Source organism: Cupressus sempervirens, chromosome 6 (genome assembly GCF_028749045.1).
Source record: "Cupressus sempervirens isolate cs-2001-9-10 chromosome 6, ASM2874904v1, whole genome shotgun sequence".
Classification (NCBI taxonomy): Eukaryota; Viridiplantae; Streptophyta; class Pinopsida; order Cupressales; family Cupressaceae; genus Cupressus; species Cupressus sempervirens.
Genome location: NC_143123.1, coordinates 216361964 through 216380840, shown reverse-complemented (window position 1 = coordinate 216380840; position 18877 = coordinate 216361964). Strand labels below are relative to the sequence as shown.

General features: G+C 33.2%; 1 pseudogene; it reads right to left on the bottom strand.

Annotated features, from left to right (window-relative positions):
- LOC149552041 (microtubule-associated protein TORTIFOLIA1-like) overlaps positions 1–17936 on the bottom strand; it is a 113323-nt pseudogene extending 95387 nt beyond the window's left edge.
- Between the last annotated feature and the right edge of the window lie 941 nt (positions 17937–18877).

The window sequence follows — 18877 nt, the reverse complement described above, 5'->3', positions numbered from 1 at the left end:
TTAACTCTAGAAATTCTTGGAAGCAATATTTACTAAGCAAGGTCGGCTAGTAAAGGATGTTTATTTGTTTAAAGCCGACTGATGAATGGTTTATTGGTAAATATAACATGTAAAAAGGCCGACTTGACAACCTGAATGGTATAAGTAAGAAGTCAAGTTGCAAATTCAAAGCACGATGTGAAGATAAGAGAAGTGAATGTGATATGAAGACTGATTATTGTGGAAGCGAATTTGAAGAATGATCAGAGATCGTTAAGGAGCAACAGAGCCATATTTGATCAAGGAGGATCTAATGATGCTAAACAGAGACTTGTATCTAGCAAATTCAGTTGCATCTTGTTCAGGTCAATTCATTGTTGCTTTCTAACCATTGTAGCAGTAATTTCAAATCTCTTAACAGAGTTGGTTTAACAGCCATTTTGTAAATCCTGTAACAAGGTGACAGTTCAATTGAATTGTTCTAAAGACCTCTAGCAAGACCACTCCTAATAGGGTGATTAAATCCTTTAATAAGGTCACACCTAACAGTGTGTATTGTAACCTTTAACAGGGTTGGCTCCTAACAGGGCTCACTTCAGAAGAGTGAAAATTGTTGACTAGTTACTTAGTGGTTTTTCCCATATTGGGTTTCCATGATAAATCTAGTGTCTCTTGTGTTCATTTTGTTTTTAGTTACATGTATGAATACTTAAAGATAAGTAATAGCTTAATTTACCGAGTTGGAGCATTTGTTTACCAAGTATCAGTAGTAACTAGTTTATTAAGACATCTAAGGGATTTGTGGATTAATTTTTATATGTAACTGATTCACCCCCACCCCCTGCCCCCCCCCTCAGTTACTCTATCTTTAATTCCAACAATTCGTATCAGAGATTTTGGTTCTTATAGGAAAAGATTTCAAGGATCTAAGCTAAAGATCAGGATGTCTTATAAGAGAGAAATTCCAAGACTTAACAGGGACAACTTCTCAGCATGGCAAGGGTTGATGAGACTTCATCTAGCTTCTATTGGAGACACAGGACTAAAATACCTTGATGAAAAATATGCAAAACCAGCTGGTACACTATCTGTCAATGATATTGCTGAAAAGAAGACCCACAACATTATGATGATAGATATAGCATCTGCTCTGAGTTATGAAGACATCAAGGACTGCAAATCTTCCTTTGAAATGTGGGAAAAGCTAAAAGAAATCTATGGAGGAGATGATAATGTAAGAAGAGCCAAAGCAAAAAGTCTAAGAGGACAATTTGATCAAATGAGGATGAGAGAGGATGAAAACATTGTAAAATATGTTGAAAGAGTCAAAGCATGTGTTAGTGCAATCAAAGCATCTAGAGGAGATATCAAGGAGGAGATAGTAATAAGTAAAGTTCTTAGAACTCTACTTCCCATTTATGCAATCAGAGTCTCTGCAATTCAAGAAAGAAGATGTGAAGCAAATCATAAGATAAATCTAGAAGCCATAGTTGGAAGATTGACTGCATTTGAGCTAGACAACTATGACAACTATGTTCCAGCTACCAAGAATGTTGAATCAGCATTTGAAGCCAAGCTTTCACTCAAAGAAAAAGGGAAAAAGATGAAGGAACCACAATTAGAAAGTGATGAAGAATCAGAAAAAAGTTCAGACAGTGATCTCGAAGTGGTTGAAGCTCTACTAGCAAGAAAATATTCAAGAGGCAAAGGAAAATACAAAGGTAAAGTTTCTTTAAACTATTTTTTGTGTGAAGAAATTGGACATATTGCTGCTAGGTGCCCAAATAAGAAAAATAAGGATGAAAAGAAAGGTAACAAGTACAATAGAAAAAGAGACTTCAAATCATTCAAGGATAAAGGTAAGAAAACATCTTTTATGGCTAAAAATTCTAATGATTTTGATGATGAAGAAGAAGATGAAATTGTCTACATTGCTATAAAAGATGAATTTGATAATGATGAGGAAATGACACTAATTTACCATATGAGCAAAAATGATACATGGATCATAGATAGTGGTTGTTCTCATCACATGACTGGTGATAAAACTAAGTTTGAATACTTTGAAGACTATGATGGTGGCAGTGTAAGATTTGGTAACAATGAACCTTCTTGTATAAGAGGAAAATGAAGAATCTCTCTAACCAAGGAACTTGTGTGTGATAATGCATATTGGGTAGAAGGACTAAAACACAATTTGTTGAGTGTGGCACAACTACTCAATAATGGATTCAAGGTAGAATTCATGCATGGAAAAGCAAGATTTCTGGATGGCAAAGGAAAGCTGATTGGATCTGGCACTCAAACAAAAGGTAACTTATTTTATCTTGAACTTTGTGAATGTTCATGTTTCATTTCTCAAATTGAAGAGAGTTGGTTATGGAATAGGAGGTTGTGTCATGTAAACTTTGACAACTTAATAAAGATCAGTAAATTCAGAAAAGTAAGAGGTATTCTTGACATAAAGAAACCTAAGGTTAGTCTATGCAAGAATTGTCAAATTGGTAAAATGGGAAAGACTAGTTTTAAAAGCAAGAACTATCAGACTAAAGAAGTTATAGAAATTATGCATACTGATTTGTGTGGACCTATTGGCATTGAAAGTTATATTGGTGAAAAATTCTTCATTCTGTTTGTTGATGATTATTCAAGAATGATGACTGTCATGTACCTTAGAGAGAAATCAGAAGCATTTGAAAAGTTCAAATAATATTTGGCCAGAGTAGAAAAGGAAATAGGAAAAAGACTAAAATGCTTAAGGTCTAACAGAGGTGGTGAATTCATTTCACATGAGTTCAATAACTTTTGCATTGAAAGAGGAATCAAAAGACAGGTTTCAACACCTAGAACTCCTAAACAAAATGGAATAGCAGAAAGAAGGAACAGATCTATAATGGAGTGTGCAATAACCTTAATGATTGAGAAAGGTATTGCTATCAAATATTGGAAGGAAGCTATCAGCACTACAGTTCATACCTTGAACCGAGTACAGCTGAAAAAAGGACTCATTCAAAACACCCTATGAATTATGGTATGGCTACAAACCTAATGTAAGTTATCTAAAGGTATTTGGAAGCAAATGTTATATTTCTAAAAAATTTAGAAAAGGTAAATTTGATGTAAAAAGTGATGAAGGAATATTTTTGGGATACTCTTGCAAAAGAAAAGCTTATAAATGTTTGAACTTATCTACTCATAAAGTCATAGAAAGTGCACATGTGAAAGTTGATGAGTTTGTAGAAAGAATAGAAGAAAAAAGCAAGAAGGAACCTGAAGACTACAGAAGATTTTTTTACATTGAACCTGATACAATACCAAGTATACCTATCAATCAAGAATCTTCAACTCTTGAGTCTTCATTAATCGAGTCACAAGAAGTTACCGAGTTAGCATCTATCGAGCTTCAAGAACCCAAGTTGCAAACAAAAGTTACTGAGTTAGCATCTACCGAACCCAAGCAACCTGAATCAGAACCAAAAGTTGAGATACAAAAGGATAAAAATGCGAGTCATTCAAAAGGCAAGGAGCCCGTGTTAGCCAAATATGTCAGAAAGCATCATGCACCAAATCAGATCATTGGTGATAAATTAGAAGGAACAATGACAAGAAGTAAGTTGAAAGGCACTTGTTTACTTGCTGATTTTGAACCTAGAAATATCAAAGATGCACTAGACAATGAAAGTTGAATTGAAGCTATGAATGAAGAAATAGAACAGATAGAGGAAAATAAAACATGGACTCTTGTACCTAGACCCAAAGACAATAATGTGATTGGAACAAAGTGGGTATTAAAAAAAAAACTAAATGAAGATGGTAAGGTATCAAGGAAAAAAGCTAGACTAGTGTGTAAAGGATACTCTCAAGAAGAAGGTGTAGACTATGGAGAAACCTTTGCTCCTATTGCAAGATTGGAAGGTGTTAGAACCTTACTTGCATATGCTGCATTCAAATGATACAAAGTTTATCAGATGGATGTCAAGTCAGCATTTATCAATGGCATATTGGAGGAAGAGGTTTACATTGAGCAGCCTGAAGGTTTTATTGATTCAGACAAGAAGGACATGGTTTGCAAGTTGCATAAAGCATTATATGGTCTAAAACAAGCCCCTAGAGCATGGAATGAAAGATTGAATAACTATATTATTTAGATTGGTTTTCAAAGAACTAATGACAACAACAGTTTCTACATAAAGGAAGGACTAGATAATAAGATTGTTTTGGCAGAAATATTTGTAGATGATACTTTGTTCATAGGAAATGATGATCTTTGCAAAGAATTTTTAGAACAAATGAACAAGGGATTTGAAATGTCAATGTTTGGTGAGATAAAATTCTTTGTTGGTCTTCAAATTCAACAGAATAAGAATGGTATCTACATCACTCAATCTAAATACATCAAGGAGATACTGAAAAAATTTGGTATGGAAGATTGCAAACCAGTTGGGACTCCTATGTGTACTGGATTAAAACTCACCAAGGATGATGAACCAAAGGAAGTGGATCAGACATTGTATAGATCTATGATGGGAAAGTTACAATATGTAGTGCACACAAGACCAGACATTGCCCTTGTAGTAGGAATTGTAGCAAGATTCTCAACAAAACCAAAATAAAATCACATGATGGTAATCAAAAGGATCATGAGATACTTGAAAGGAACTGAAGAATATGGATTATGGTATAAACTTGGAGAAAAATTGATTTAAAGGTGTTTATTGATGCAAATTGGGCAGGAAATATTGATGATAGAAAGAGCACAAGTGGAGGAGCTTTCTTTCTCAAAAAAAGGTTAGTTTCTTGGACAAGCAAAAAGCAGAATTGTACATCTCAATCCACAGTAGAAGCTAAATATGTTGCAGCAGCAATAAATTGCTCAAACATTGTGTGGTTTAAACAATTATTGAAAGGTATGAAGCAAGAAATTATAGAACCGGTTGTTATGTTTTGTGATAACACCAGTGCAATTAACATCTCCAAGAATCTAGTGATGCATTCAAAAACCAAACATATTGCCATAAAGTATCACTTTGTTAGAGAATTGGTGCAAGAAAAGGAAATAAGATTGGAATATGTGCATACAAATGAACAAATTGCTGACATATTCACAAAGCCTTTAACTAAGGATGCATTCTTGTATCTAAGAGGTAAGTTAGGGGTCATTCCCCTATCTAAAGCTCACTAAAATAAAGTTTTAGTGATGCATCAACAGGAATAGAATTGAAGATCTATCAGTTGATGCAACAAACCAATGAAGACATTGCATATGAATTAGTACATTAGGTACAATGCTATTTAGTTGGTTTGAGTCATCTTTGGCATGTGTTGTCAAAGAGGGAGAATATATATTGCCATATCTTTCTAAAATTTGCAAATAATAAGAGTTTGTGTAAGAGGGAGAGATTATATGAAAGAGGGAGTTTTTGTATTCTATCATTAAAAGACTTGTTTTGAAATTTCATTCTACTATGACATGTGTTGCCATCAATGCCAAAGAGGAAGATTGTTGGATACAATTGTTCAATTGTGTGTTGTCTTTGATGTCATACAAATATTATATTAGTCATCAGATAGTGTCTATCGAGCTCAAAAGGTTAGCAAGGCAATAGATAGTGTCTACCAAGCTCAGAAGGTCAGCAAGGCAATAGACAGTGTCTTCCGAGTTCAAAAGGTCAGCAAGGCAATAAATAGTGTCTACCAAGCTCAGAAGGTTAGCAAGGAAATAGATAGTATCTACCGAGCCCAAAAAGGTTAGTAAAGATAGCTTGGAGTATCTACTGAGTAGACAACTGATTATCGAACCTTCAAGTTAATCAAAGAAATTTAGTTCTTACCGAGCTCATTCGGTAATCGAAGAAACAATTCTTACCGAGTTCACTCGGTCATCAAAGGTAAGTCGGTAAAGCCAGTTCTTACCAAGTAAACTCGGCAGCAAAAAGATTTTAAAATTTTGTAATGTTAACCGAGTCAAGAAGGTTAACTCTGGAAATTCTTGGAAGCAGTATTTATTGAGCAGGGTCGGCCAATAAAGGACGTTTATTTGTTTAAAGCTGACTGATGAATGGTTTATTGGTAAATATAACATGTAAAAAGGCTGACTTGACAACCTGAATGGTATAAGTAAGAAGTTAAGTTGTGAATTCAAAGCATGATGTGGAGATAAGAGAAGTGAATGTGATATGAAGACTAATTATTGTGGAAGAAAATTTGAAGAATGATCAGAGATCGTTAAGGAGCAGTAGAGCCATATTTGATCAAGGAGGATATAATGATGCTAAACAGAGACCTGTATCCAGCAAATTTAGTTGCATCTTGTTTAGGTCAATCCATTGTTGCTTTCTAACCATTGTAGCAGTGATTTCAAATCTCTTAACAGAGTTGGTTTAATAGCCATTTTGTAAATCCTCTAACGAGGTGACAGTTCAATTAAATTGTTCTAAAGACCTCTAGCAAGGCCACTCCTAACAGGATGATTAAATCCTCTAACAAGGTCACACCTAATACTGTGTATTGTAACTTTTAAAAGGGTTGGCTCCTAACAGGGCTCACTTCAGAAGAGTGAAAATTGGTGACTAGTTACTTAATGGTTTTTCCCATATTGGGTTTCTACATTAAATCTGGTGTCTCTTGTGTTCATTTTGTTTTTAGTTACATGTATGAATGCTTAAAGATAAGTAATAGCTTAATTTACTAAGTTGCAACATTTGTTTACCAAGTATCAGCAGTAACTAGTTCATTAAGACATCTAAGGGATTTGTGGATTAATTTTTGTATGTAATTGATTCACCCCCTCCCCCTCTCAGTTACTCTATCTTTAATTCCAACACACTTTTCTCCTTTTGTTCTTGACTCTATCTTTTTGATGCTTCTTCCAATTCTTTCTTTAGCTTAACAGTTGACTTTGTCAACTTCTTGTTGTCAGAAGTGAGGATAGAGATGGTTTCTTTAGATCCATCATATCTACTTCATTTCTCTATTTTCTCAATAATTTCATGACTCTCACCGAGCTTCTTTACAAGATTCTTTATTTTTGCAAGAGACTCCTTAAGCTTCTTTTTTACAGCTTCTATGGTGTCAAGTGATTCTTTGTATAATTGTTTGTACTTCGTGGATGTTGATTGATCTTCCATCAAGTTGTGAGGATTTCTACTTTCAAGGTCTAGGATTTGATACCAATTGTTGGTCTCAATTGGTACTCAGAGTGGGGCAAATTTGTACCATTTAAAAAACTAGTTCCTTTTACTATTTCAACTATACTTTTTGCAAACAAACTTATGTTGGTAAACAAGATAAATGTTATACGATAAAATCATGTAAACTCACACACAAAATTACTCATCAATGAATACACATATTTTGTACATGGAAACCCTTGATGAGAGGATGAAATCCATGGTGGGGATAATGTACCCACAAGCCTTTTTTGTTGATAAAAGGTTGCTTGATTAAAAGCTAGAACTTGTTCCTTCTAAGAACACATCTTGTTAAGAATGTGTTGGTTAACAGTTTGTCCCTCTTACTAACTTTTCTTTACCTTGATTATAGATGCCCAAAATGTGAGGAACAAAAGGCTGTTTACCAACAAATGGGTTAGTGTATGTATTCTATTACTAACCTCTAAATTGATTAGGTATAGCTCCCTATGATTTGCAATGAAGTGCAATGAATATGTTTTTATGAGATCAAAAGGATATGGGGTATGCTCTTAACCTGAGAGTAGAAGAGGATAAACTAGGATGTTCATAACTACAAACACCCTAGGAAGAAATAGATTTGGGCAACCTATAACACCTAGTGGAATGGATATCACAAGCTACTATGCAGTTCTTCTAACATCTACTCCTACTTCTAAATGCAGATTAGTCTTACTAAAATGTAATCTATAGATAAAGTAGAGATGCATATGAAAGATGAAATGAAATCCACCTAAACTAATAAATCTTCACTAAAATGGAATCTAGTAAGAAATCACCATCTTCAAATACAATTGTCCTATTATCCCATAGAAACTATTTTGAAAATACAAGGTTAGCTCAACTGAAAGAGACAATGAAAGAAACCAAAGCATGCTAGTCCTAAATCGAAGCAGAACATCACATTACCTGGCTACAAACACAATACAAATCCTTCATTCCATTTAACTCTTTGATTCTCACTCAACATCTAGAAATGAAGGGGGAAAAGTCAGATATAATTTTCAATCCTTTCCATTAACTTGGAAAATTACATATATAGGCCCCCTCTTAGGATTCTTGGCTAGTTATGAATTCATCGGTTACATTGACAAAGCAATTGAATTGCATTGAAACCCAATAGTCATTCAATACTAATATGAATAAGACATGAAAAATATCTAATCTTCAACATGATCATGCTCCTATGGCACCAAATCCATATATTTCATATTGCAACAGTCACCACCTTTTCAAATTTTGGTCATCAATCTTCTCAATCTGATGGTCATGATTAAAGCATTTTAAACCTTTAATATTGCCATTTTATTTCTTTTCATGGGTCCACTTACCAAGAAGGCATGTCATGGCATACATGTGGTAGTACCTTATTGACCGAAGAATTTGACATTGGCTTTTTTGTACCATGTGGAACTTTAGGACTGGATTGTAATATGTGGAATAAAACGATTCCCTCCATGTACACTTGTCATGTTGTCTCATTCTTGCATTATCTAAACCTCATGCAACTTTAAAATGTAACAAAGTGATGGACGTCGATCTTCTTTGATCTGACGATTGAAGGCATCCAACTTTTGTTTAATATTTAAATGAGCCTTGATGTATCAGGTAAGCATTTGGACTTTTTGACTAGCCAATAACATTCATTCTTTCATTCAATTGACTTTTCAATTTGGTGATGTGGACAATTAGACATGTTTTGATTCATCAATTCAATTTCAACTCAGATCTTTGCCACCTTTGACCATGTTTCTTTGTCATTTCTACATTTATCTGGTTCTCCTTCATGTAAATTCAATTTCTCTAGTTTCCATGATGTTCATATGATGTTCATATCATCTTTTGGTATTGTCCTTGATGTTCTTTGTCATCTATTTTTCTGAATATGAGTATGATCTCCTCTTTGAATGTGTCCTATGTTCACCATGAACATTTAATTATAGTATTAGGTGTTCAGAACAAACTTCCTTCTCATCTAAGAAATACAAAGACTTACCCTTTATTTTCCTAATCACATAATATGAATGAATGCATAGATTGCTTTTGAATGCCCACCTAGGTGCACATAAAGGGATATATGAGAAGATAAGTTCCTTAGGGGTAATCTAGACACAAAGATTACATCAAATTGACTCAATCCTATCCTAGGAGTTTGAAAAATATAGAGGATGAATATTATGGCAACAAAATGTTTGTAACCCATTAGGACTACAATCAACCTATTAAGGTTACCTTGTTAAAGGATTTAGCACTCTTTTTGAGAGGCACCTCATTAAAGAATTTAATCATATGCTTACAACAGAAGCATAATCTATTAGGAGCTTTACAACTTGATTACAATAGTTAAAGAGCAATAAAATTTGATCTATATTGAGGAGCCATTATCTACTTGTTAGATCTCCAATGAATACCTTGGAGATATTTGATGTCCCTTTATTTGACCCTCAAACTTTGTGATATCCCTTGTATCACTTTTCCTTTCACTTCTCATCTTGTCAACTTTTCCTTGCAGTATACTCTACTATCTCAGATTCATAGTGTCTCTTTACTTTTCAACCTTCTTCTTAAAGACTCTCATCTTTAGTTCAATGTTTTCCTTTCCCTCCCCTTTTTGTATGTAATATTGTCTTTCAATCTTTGGTTCTCTTAAGCCTCCACTCTAAAGTCTCTATCCTTTTTTTACATCTGCATGTACACACTTGAAATTAGTGAAGTCACCTCTTTTTTATGGTCATAGTGACCCTTATAGAATATCCCACTCAAATAAGTGAATTCAAATTTTGAACTCAAACTATTGAGTAGATCATGAGTGACCTATGAAACATATGTTGTAGGTTCTAGGTTGGTAGTACTTTCTATCTAGCATGGGTCTCATCTTGATTTGTCTTCCCTCTCTATATTCCATCATTCTTGCTAGAATACAAACTACATTTAAATCCTCATCATACCTAATATGTCATGTCATGCCAATTAGATAGACTTTGATTAAGAATATTATTCATTATGAACTGGTGAATATATCTATCGGTACTCAAGAGATGTATATTCCTCAGCCAATTTCCAATCAATGACAACATACTTATGCCAACTATCTATATGTTAATGTGACCAATTGGGTCATAATAGAGTTCTTTTCAAATTCATTAGTAAGTTATGCAAGTGAAAATTTTAATTTTGGATAATTGCAAAGTTTTCATCATAGGGAGAATTAGAATGGTGGTTTATGAATGAATTTTATGGCACTATTGAAGATAATATACCAACTTGTGGTTCTTCTAGTTCTTACCAAGATAAATCTCAAGAATATAGTAGTCATCATACTTACTATATTTATCCCATGATAATAAGTACTTTGAATATAAAAAAGGAAAATGTAATAGAGGGAATCAAATAATTAGAGGCCTCATAATCATTTTTGGTGGATAAAGATACAAAGATCCAATAAAACTTAGATGCTAATATTTAAGAATAACTCCCAAAAATTTTGAAATATAATAAGTATTTCCATATGGTTTTTAAAAATGTCATACCTCATGAAGTTGTATGTCAAGATAGGCCTATAGAAATAAATATATCAAAAAATGGTTCTAAGGATTCTTCATATGATGAGAAACATACATGTGAGCGTAGTGACTAGGAGGATAAGGAATATTTTTTTGGTGACCAATATGATACTTGGGAAGCAAATTATAATGTTGAGTATGGTTACATAACTAGTGACATAAAATCAAGAACCAAAGACAAAGGGAGGAGGAAAAATTTCTTACCATTGAGGAAATTTTAGATATACTAGCTAAAGAATATCAAAGATATTTGTAGAATATTGGCCCCAAATTATTTTTTATATTATGAGATTGATAAAATGGTATAAGTAGTAGATTATCTTATATGATATTACATGAATAAGGAGAGGACACTAAAGGTTGATTAACAAAGAGGAACCAATAAACATTATCTAGAAGGACGATATATCTGACTTGGGTGTGCATACTAACTAGTCAATTGAGATATGTATTGTTGAAAATTCTTTAGAAAATGTTTAATATGGAAAAATATAAATGGATAATACAAATGATGGTCTATTCTCCTGTGTGTTCAAATCTAATCTGTGAAAAGAGAAATACTTTTGAAAATAATATTTGATTGAATGCACAATATGACAGGGAAATATATTTCAATAAAATTAGGGACTGATGATAAATGAAGTGAAAAATCTAAATAAAATTGGTAATTTTGGTTATTTTCTTGAATATCATTCTAAGGTGGTGTCTACTTTGAATGTTGAAATTTGGGGTAGAGATGAAAGAAAAGGATTGCGATGAAATAATGATTTTTTAAGATAAAATATCTTTCAAACATGATGCACAAGTAAAAGGTGGATGCGAATCTTTCATTTCATAAAACTTACAATTTTTTTATTGAAAATCTTAAATTTCTATATGCGATTGAGCACAATAATTTTGAACATGTAAGGTGTTGTTCATTTGAGCTTGTAAGCAGCCAAGAGAATGATGAGTTTTTAGAACAAATGGACAGTTTGATGGGATATAAGGATAAAGGATGATGTATTTTGTGATGTCCTAGTAGGTGATGAGAATATTTTCATATTTCTAATATTGCTTCATGATCATAACTAAATTTTTGATATAGGGAAACATTGATGTTTCTTTTGGGTGGCTTAGGGCCACCAATTTTGGTGGGGTTTATTTTCTACAAGAAAATAAATAATTTTATGAAAGAGGTACCATGGTCTAAATCCAAAAGATAATTGGATTCTCACTATTCCCACAACAGGCATACACCCTTAATAACTATTTCACTTCAAAAATGGGGTTGCCTATTGAAGAAGGATTTTTGAATAAAAATCCAAGCCTTATTATTAGCCTAGATTTGACTAAGGAATAGTACAACGAGCATAGTGATATTTTAATTAGGCTCATGATGGCCTCTTAGACTCTATCTACCAATCCAAAAGAGATCATGACAATGTTAGAAAATGAGTAAGAGAAATCATAATTGCAAGCCATGTTTATTCACTTTGGGATGGCTCCCGTGGAATTTAAGGAGTGGATAGCCAACATTATTTAGAACTAGGATCTCAATGACTTTTTGATGTTCTAAAAGATGGTGAATAATTTTGTAATGGTTTATGGTTCTTTTTGAAGAAATATGTTATTGAATTTTTTTGAAAAATATGAGGTTGGAAGCTTGTTGCTACCTTTTTTAGGGAAATCATAACCATTTCGATGTGTGTGTGTGTGTGTGTGTGTGTAATGCCCCACCTAGAGATTATTGGAAACAAGGATGAAATATAAGCAAGATAAATTTTTTGGGCAAGTATGAATACACACAACAACAACATACCCTTATCAAAAATATTGCAATGGAAGACTAACCAAACATCTTGACATCAACAGATCTCCAAATGCCACTACTGACCAAGATGACTAATAATAGGAAGACCCAGAACTGAATTTGAATGGAAACATTCCAAATCTAAAATGTGACACCAAAGGATTGAAGAACATAGAAGAGGGTATTGAAAACACTTCCCAAAAAGTACCCACTGCCCGTCGACACAGGTTTTCACAATTTCTAGGTGATACTTTAAATCAACACTAGGCAATACTTTCCAGTATCGCACGATACTTCTAAAGAAGTAGGGCAACAATTTCAAGGATGAGGCCATACAAATCACACGGGTGTGCGATACATTAAGGGTATCATATGATAGTTATTCAAAGGTGGTGCGATACTTTCTAGTATCTCATGATATTCCTTCTTAAGGGGTGCGATACTTTCTAGTATTGCAAGATAGAATCCTAATGGGCATGCGATACTTTATTGTATTGCACCATGCCAACTCATGGTCACCTAGGTAAAACAAGAAACACTAAAAAGACAAAGAAGAAGGTAAATCAAAGTATAAAACCTCCACACTAGGGAGTATCAGAACCATATTTTGAGGCAAGAACACTTGAACTGAATTTAAAAGATGGAAAGAACAACAACTAACCATCTAACAAATAGTAAGAAGTAAAAGTATGGAAGAAAATATCACAGTGTACTAAAAGAAACATTGTAATAACTCAATTAACATTTCAATGAAAAAAATAACTAAGTATGTGGTTCCTCCCAACCTTCAATAGTGTCATAAGACCATTGTGGGCCCTAGCCATCCCCTGGACATAACATCCTAAGCTACCGAACAGATCATCGGTACTATCATAATAGGAATGTCACAACTAAATATGCCACAACATAAGCATAAGGAAATCTAACATGCTAGAAGTAAAGGATAAGATAATCCTACAAGTAGATAACATCGCCTATGACATGCTAATCATCATAATAAGGAAATGCATCAAATATAACATCATCTAAAAATGATATGCAAGCATCCCAATGAAAGCATAAATCACAAGAAGGAATACTCTAGAACCCAAAGTACCAAGTGAAAACATCTAGCCATGGTCGTGCTAAAATAATAGATTGTCTCTATACACTAGTCCATAGTAGTGGTGTAGGTAGCTATGCCTCCCAACCACGTGGCACCCATAGGTCCACACCCACTGTGCTGATGGAGATAATGATCCAACCACAAACACACAGAAAATAACATCCATGGCTAACACACACACACCAAGTAGTATGATGACTGAATCTAAGACAAAGACAATGCATATAATATAGGTCCTAGTCAGACATCTCAATGGGCTATTAAGTAGGGGCTGACATCATGGAGAGTTGCTTGGCATCGAAGATGCTCCAAGCTCGGATCATGTGTGGCAACACTCTCAAGGGACTCCCTTGGAACCATCACATGATTGTGAAACTTTTTATTATCTTAAGTTTTATTAGCACCCAATTTTTTACTTAATTATCACTTATATAAAGCTCCCTTTGCCAACCTTCAGAGCCATGAACACCGAGCTATGAGATAGAAGCCCCCTCCATATGTTACCCTACCCTACCCATCCTCATCCAACAATGAGTGCCCATAGGCATGCAAATTCCCAACCCAACCCCAATGATCATAACTTTCAGAAGTACCACGGAAGGTTGAGACCCACAAGTCCTCCAAAAATTGTATGCACACATACTTGTATGTGGCATAGCACCATCATGAAGATCATAACATAAGGACTAGATGAGAGCACAAAGTAGAAAGTTGCTCAACCAAAAAATAGAATCGAGAGGACAGATGCAACATGCATCCCAATGCAACATAAAAGTGCAACAAAGGTCTGACTGATATCCAAATGGATACTCTAGGTCCACGACCCAACTCATGCCAAGAAAACCTAAGAAAATAGGGTGGCACACAAAATGAGGTAAAAACCCCAAATTTTTGAAAAATTCCAAAATTAAAACCCATTTGGCCTTTGGGTGCAAAAACTTTAAAAACCTAAAAATAAATGAAATTGGACACCGTATGAAAAAATGGCCAGCATAATGGCTCAAAACCCCAAACACTCATCCTAAAAATATGGGAAACATTCATACCCAACCAATCGGGCAAAACTAGTAAACAAAAATGGAGGGAAACACTAGTTCTCATCCTCCTAACATACTGTTACAAGAAACGAAAGTTGAAACAAAGTAAAAGAAATAAAATGGGAAGGCCCTACCTAACAACAAAAGGGGCAGAAACTGAAAGCCATGCAATAAAATAAATAACCTTCCAAATCTACTGAAAGTGATGGCAAAGCATAAACTCCCCAAGCCGGATCCAATGAGACTGACCTTGCAAAAAACCCATGCTCACAGCTCCCAAAATGAACAAAATTCAAATCCTTCAGAAGAGGATTTTCAAATAGCTCTCAAATTTTCTATTTCAAAAAGTGAGAAGTGAATAATGAATTCACTTTTTCAATACTTATTCACTTTTCAAGTGAATAGCTGATTAGGGCAAATAGCCAACTATAGCAACTAGACTCTAAATCAACCCAAATGAAAACAAGTTATTCTTCGTAATGGAAATTCACCTAAGGAAAATCTACCAAAAATTAAATTTGAAAATATTTAAAGCCTAAAAACCCAAAATCATAGAAAATCACTTAACACTTTCATGACAATGCGAACTTCTAAATGCATAGACACACTCACTGGTCTAATCACATGATGTAGATGAGTTCAAATTTACTAATCACTGAAAGGTTTTAACTAAAATAATTAAAATAAGGATACATCGACCATATAGGGATGACATTGGTAAAATATGAACAACTAAATCACTAACTCTATGTACCACTGCTAGGGATATAATTCCTGCACACTAAAATACATGATTAAGTGCAATTGCATATAATATCATAGCCAAAGCAACATGTATTAAAATGCTTATTTAATCCATTTACATCACTCATGTTCACAAAAAGCTTAAAGATACAAGAATGCAGTAAATAACCAAGGCATAAAATTCATCTCATAACATAATCAACAAATATGTCCAATAAACCATATAACTAGATATCCTCATAGATCTACTATCATCTTAAAATAGCATCAACATGCAAATATGATAAACTGAACAATTTATTAGTAAAGCATCTATGTTACTGGATCAATGTATAACATTTGACCCTCGGGTCATCATAAGGTAAAAAATAAGAGTATCAAGTATCTCTTGAATCAAAATAAACAAGGTACAAACTACAAACATGAGAGGCACTACTCTGTGTGTGTGTGTGTGTGTGTGTAATGACTACTAAAAGATAGATGAGACATAACAAAGTGATATGAATATAAAAAATGCAAGTTCTTTGTTATATTTTTGGGTATTGTTTTCTTTGTTCTCTCTTAATACCTATTCTTTCTTAATAATTGAACTCTAAGTTTGATTGTTATTTTTAAAACTTGTATGAAATGTGTTTACTCTATGCAAAAATAACTTTAATAAATAAGGGGTTTCTACAAAGTGTTTTCAAGTAACATCTTATCTAATTAGTTTCCTAGGGGGAACTAAAAATAATCAGACAAATTAGTGCTTGTACTTTGATAAATTCACATCAATAGGATAAAGTAACTAATAATTCACCACAACTAGAATTTTCTTGTGGAAATATATCCGGTTTGGACTTAAGTAACTCTATGCCCAAAAAATAGATAAGGGATGGTTTGATAGGAAATTTTGCAAAGCATTTCAGGTAATTAGGTAGAAAAGTGTGTTTTTTTTTTTTGAAAATAGATAGGAGGCTCATTAAAATTAAAAATTAGGGAACACCCACTCTGCTCTTATAGACCTAAGAGCATAGGTTGTGATATCTTTTTGGGTATCAAACTTTTTCATTGGCCTAAATTACATCTTTGAATTAATGGGTTTTGGGGGAATTTTCAAATTGTAATTTTGTGATCCAACAACCTAATTAAGGGATTTTCCTTTAGATCTATTGGGATATCTTCCCTATTAGGAGAAGTTTGGTTATAGGACTTTAAACATTCTATTTGAATACCACCTTGGTAGAGGATTCACAATAAGAATTTTTTAGAATTGACCTTGATAATGGATCTAACTATTGCAATGGTTAGAAAGAAACATATAAAAATTATCTATATAGAACTGTTATACCTTTGCCTTTAGATTCTATTAAACTCTGAAACTCTTCATACCATATACTCTTCTCATGATTGATCACACTTTATTCCTTCACCTTCTCTATCATTAAATCCTTCTACAAATTTCAATCAATAATTGTCTCCTTCATCTAATTTACAATATGTATAATTCCTTCTACTGTGTAAGAACAAACCCTAGATTGAACAATCTATATCAAATTAGGTAAGATACAATGTATGTAACCACTTAGAAACCATTTCACTCTAATTGGTTTGGATCATATTTGAGTTTCACCTTCTAAATTGAACCATCTAATAAGTCATCTAGACCAAAAAAAATTCTTGAATAATAATTCTTAAATGCCTACCTCAGCCAATGTAATGTAATCCTTTGCACAATTCATGGAAATACCTTTCTACTTTACAAAAAAAATCACCAATCCTAATACCACTTTGAATCTGTTCACTGGTCTATAAATCTCCATTACTTGTTCAAAAAATTTCTCTTATTTACCTATTCATATTGTTAACATCAATTTCAATCCAAAAAACTACCTTTACCTATCCACAATATAAGTTAAACTTGTGAACACAATATCTAGACATTGTCACCAATCATATCCTATGACCACCAATAAATATAGTACCAATCTAAAATAACATTCAAAATACTTTACTATTTGTCATTGACTTTTTTAGCACTTACCCAGTTTGATCTCATCAAACATAACTTACTCAATTATTCATACCAAAAGTTGTGATCACAAACATAACATCATGACACATAACATAGCCTTTCTATAGAATAGAAACTTTAGAAACATATTGCAACTCATAGTTTATTGACACAATGTCTGGTAACATGCTAAAAAGACTAAGTCAATTAGTTGACATCAATGACAACCAAAAAATTGATTCACCTTTCATCAAATTTATACCAATCTTCATCAATGCTATATACAACATCATTTCATCAAGTATGCCAACACTTTATCCATTTATCCTTAGAACTACTTATACCACATACCATAATATTATCAATAGACAAGGTTATAAGGGTTTAGGTCTTGGTATTAATGAACACGGTATTAAGGTTATTGTAAACCCTCTTGAGAAAAAACACAAGTGTTGGATTTGTTCCCCTTCACAATTTTCCTGTCACCTCAACTCTCCCATGACCTCCTCTTCATCTTCTTCTTCCAACTCCATGTTTACCTCCTCATGATACTTGCAAAACATTAAGAAAGAGAGTTTATCGCTATCTTTTGACTACGCCTAAACTAAGATATCAACCTTATGTCAACAATATTATTAATATATTTTCATGTCTTTTAAACTACAATAATGATCATTTACTTTGTGATTGTGATGAGCTTCTTTTATACATTCATGATAAAGTTAAAAATGGTAATCTTTCTTATACACAAGATATTCTATTTCTTATTCATAAGGTTGCTTGGCACTACTAATCCCTATAGGGGACTCTCTTTGTTATTCGATATAATATGTTTAAAGAGTGGCACAACAGGTCCTTCCCCTTATTACTCTTAACTTGGGGAAAGGTTTGTCTCTTATTGTTGGGATCTATTTTACTCTTTTTTGTATGTTTCTCTATACTTTGATACCCTTTCTAAGGTATATTTGGTATTTAAAAGAATTATTTTAGGGTATTGTAGATATCTAAAATTGTCCAATTGAGCACAAATACCCTTACCTTGATCAATTAAATAGATATTTATTATTTATTTAATTTTAGCCTTATCCTACCTTTAATTAAATAAATTTATATTTATTTAATTACATTCATCTTTATCCCCTATCCTTGATTTAAATGAATTTACATTTATTTAATCCTATCTTATTTCCCCTCATCCCACTTTCATCTTAATCCTTCACTTTAATTAAGTAAATGACTTATTTTACTTAATTAATCCCTTTTAATTCCACTTGGAACTAAATATTATATTTAATTCTATTTGAGCACATGGCTTCTAACTTTAAACTTCACCTAACTTCACTTTCCTAACCTAACCTATCCTTCTAACCTAGGTCAATCCACTTACCCACTAATTATTCCTTGTTTCCCATGCAATCATATCATTATTCATTTGCACAATCCTAATCAAAGGGTTAGCAAAACCTATTCACAT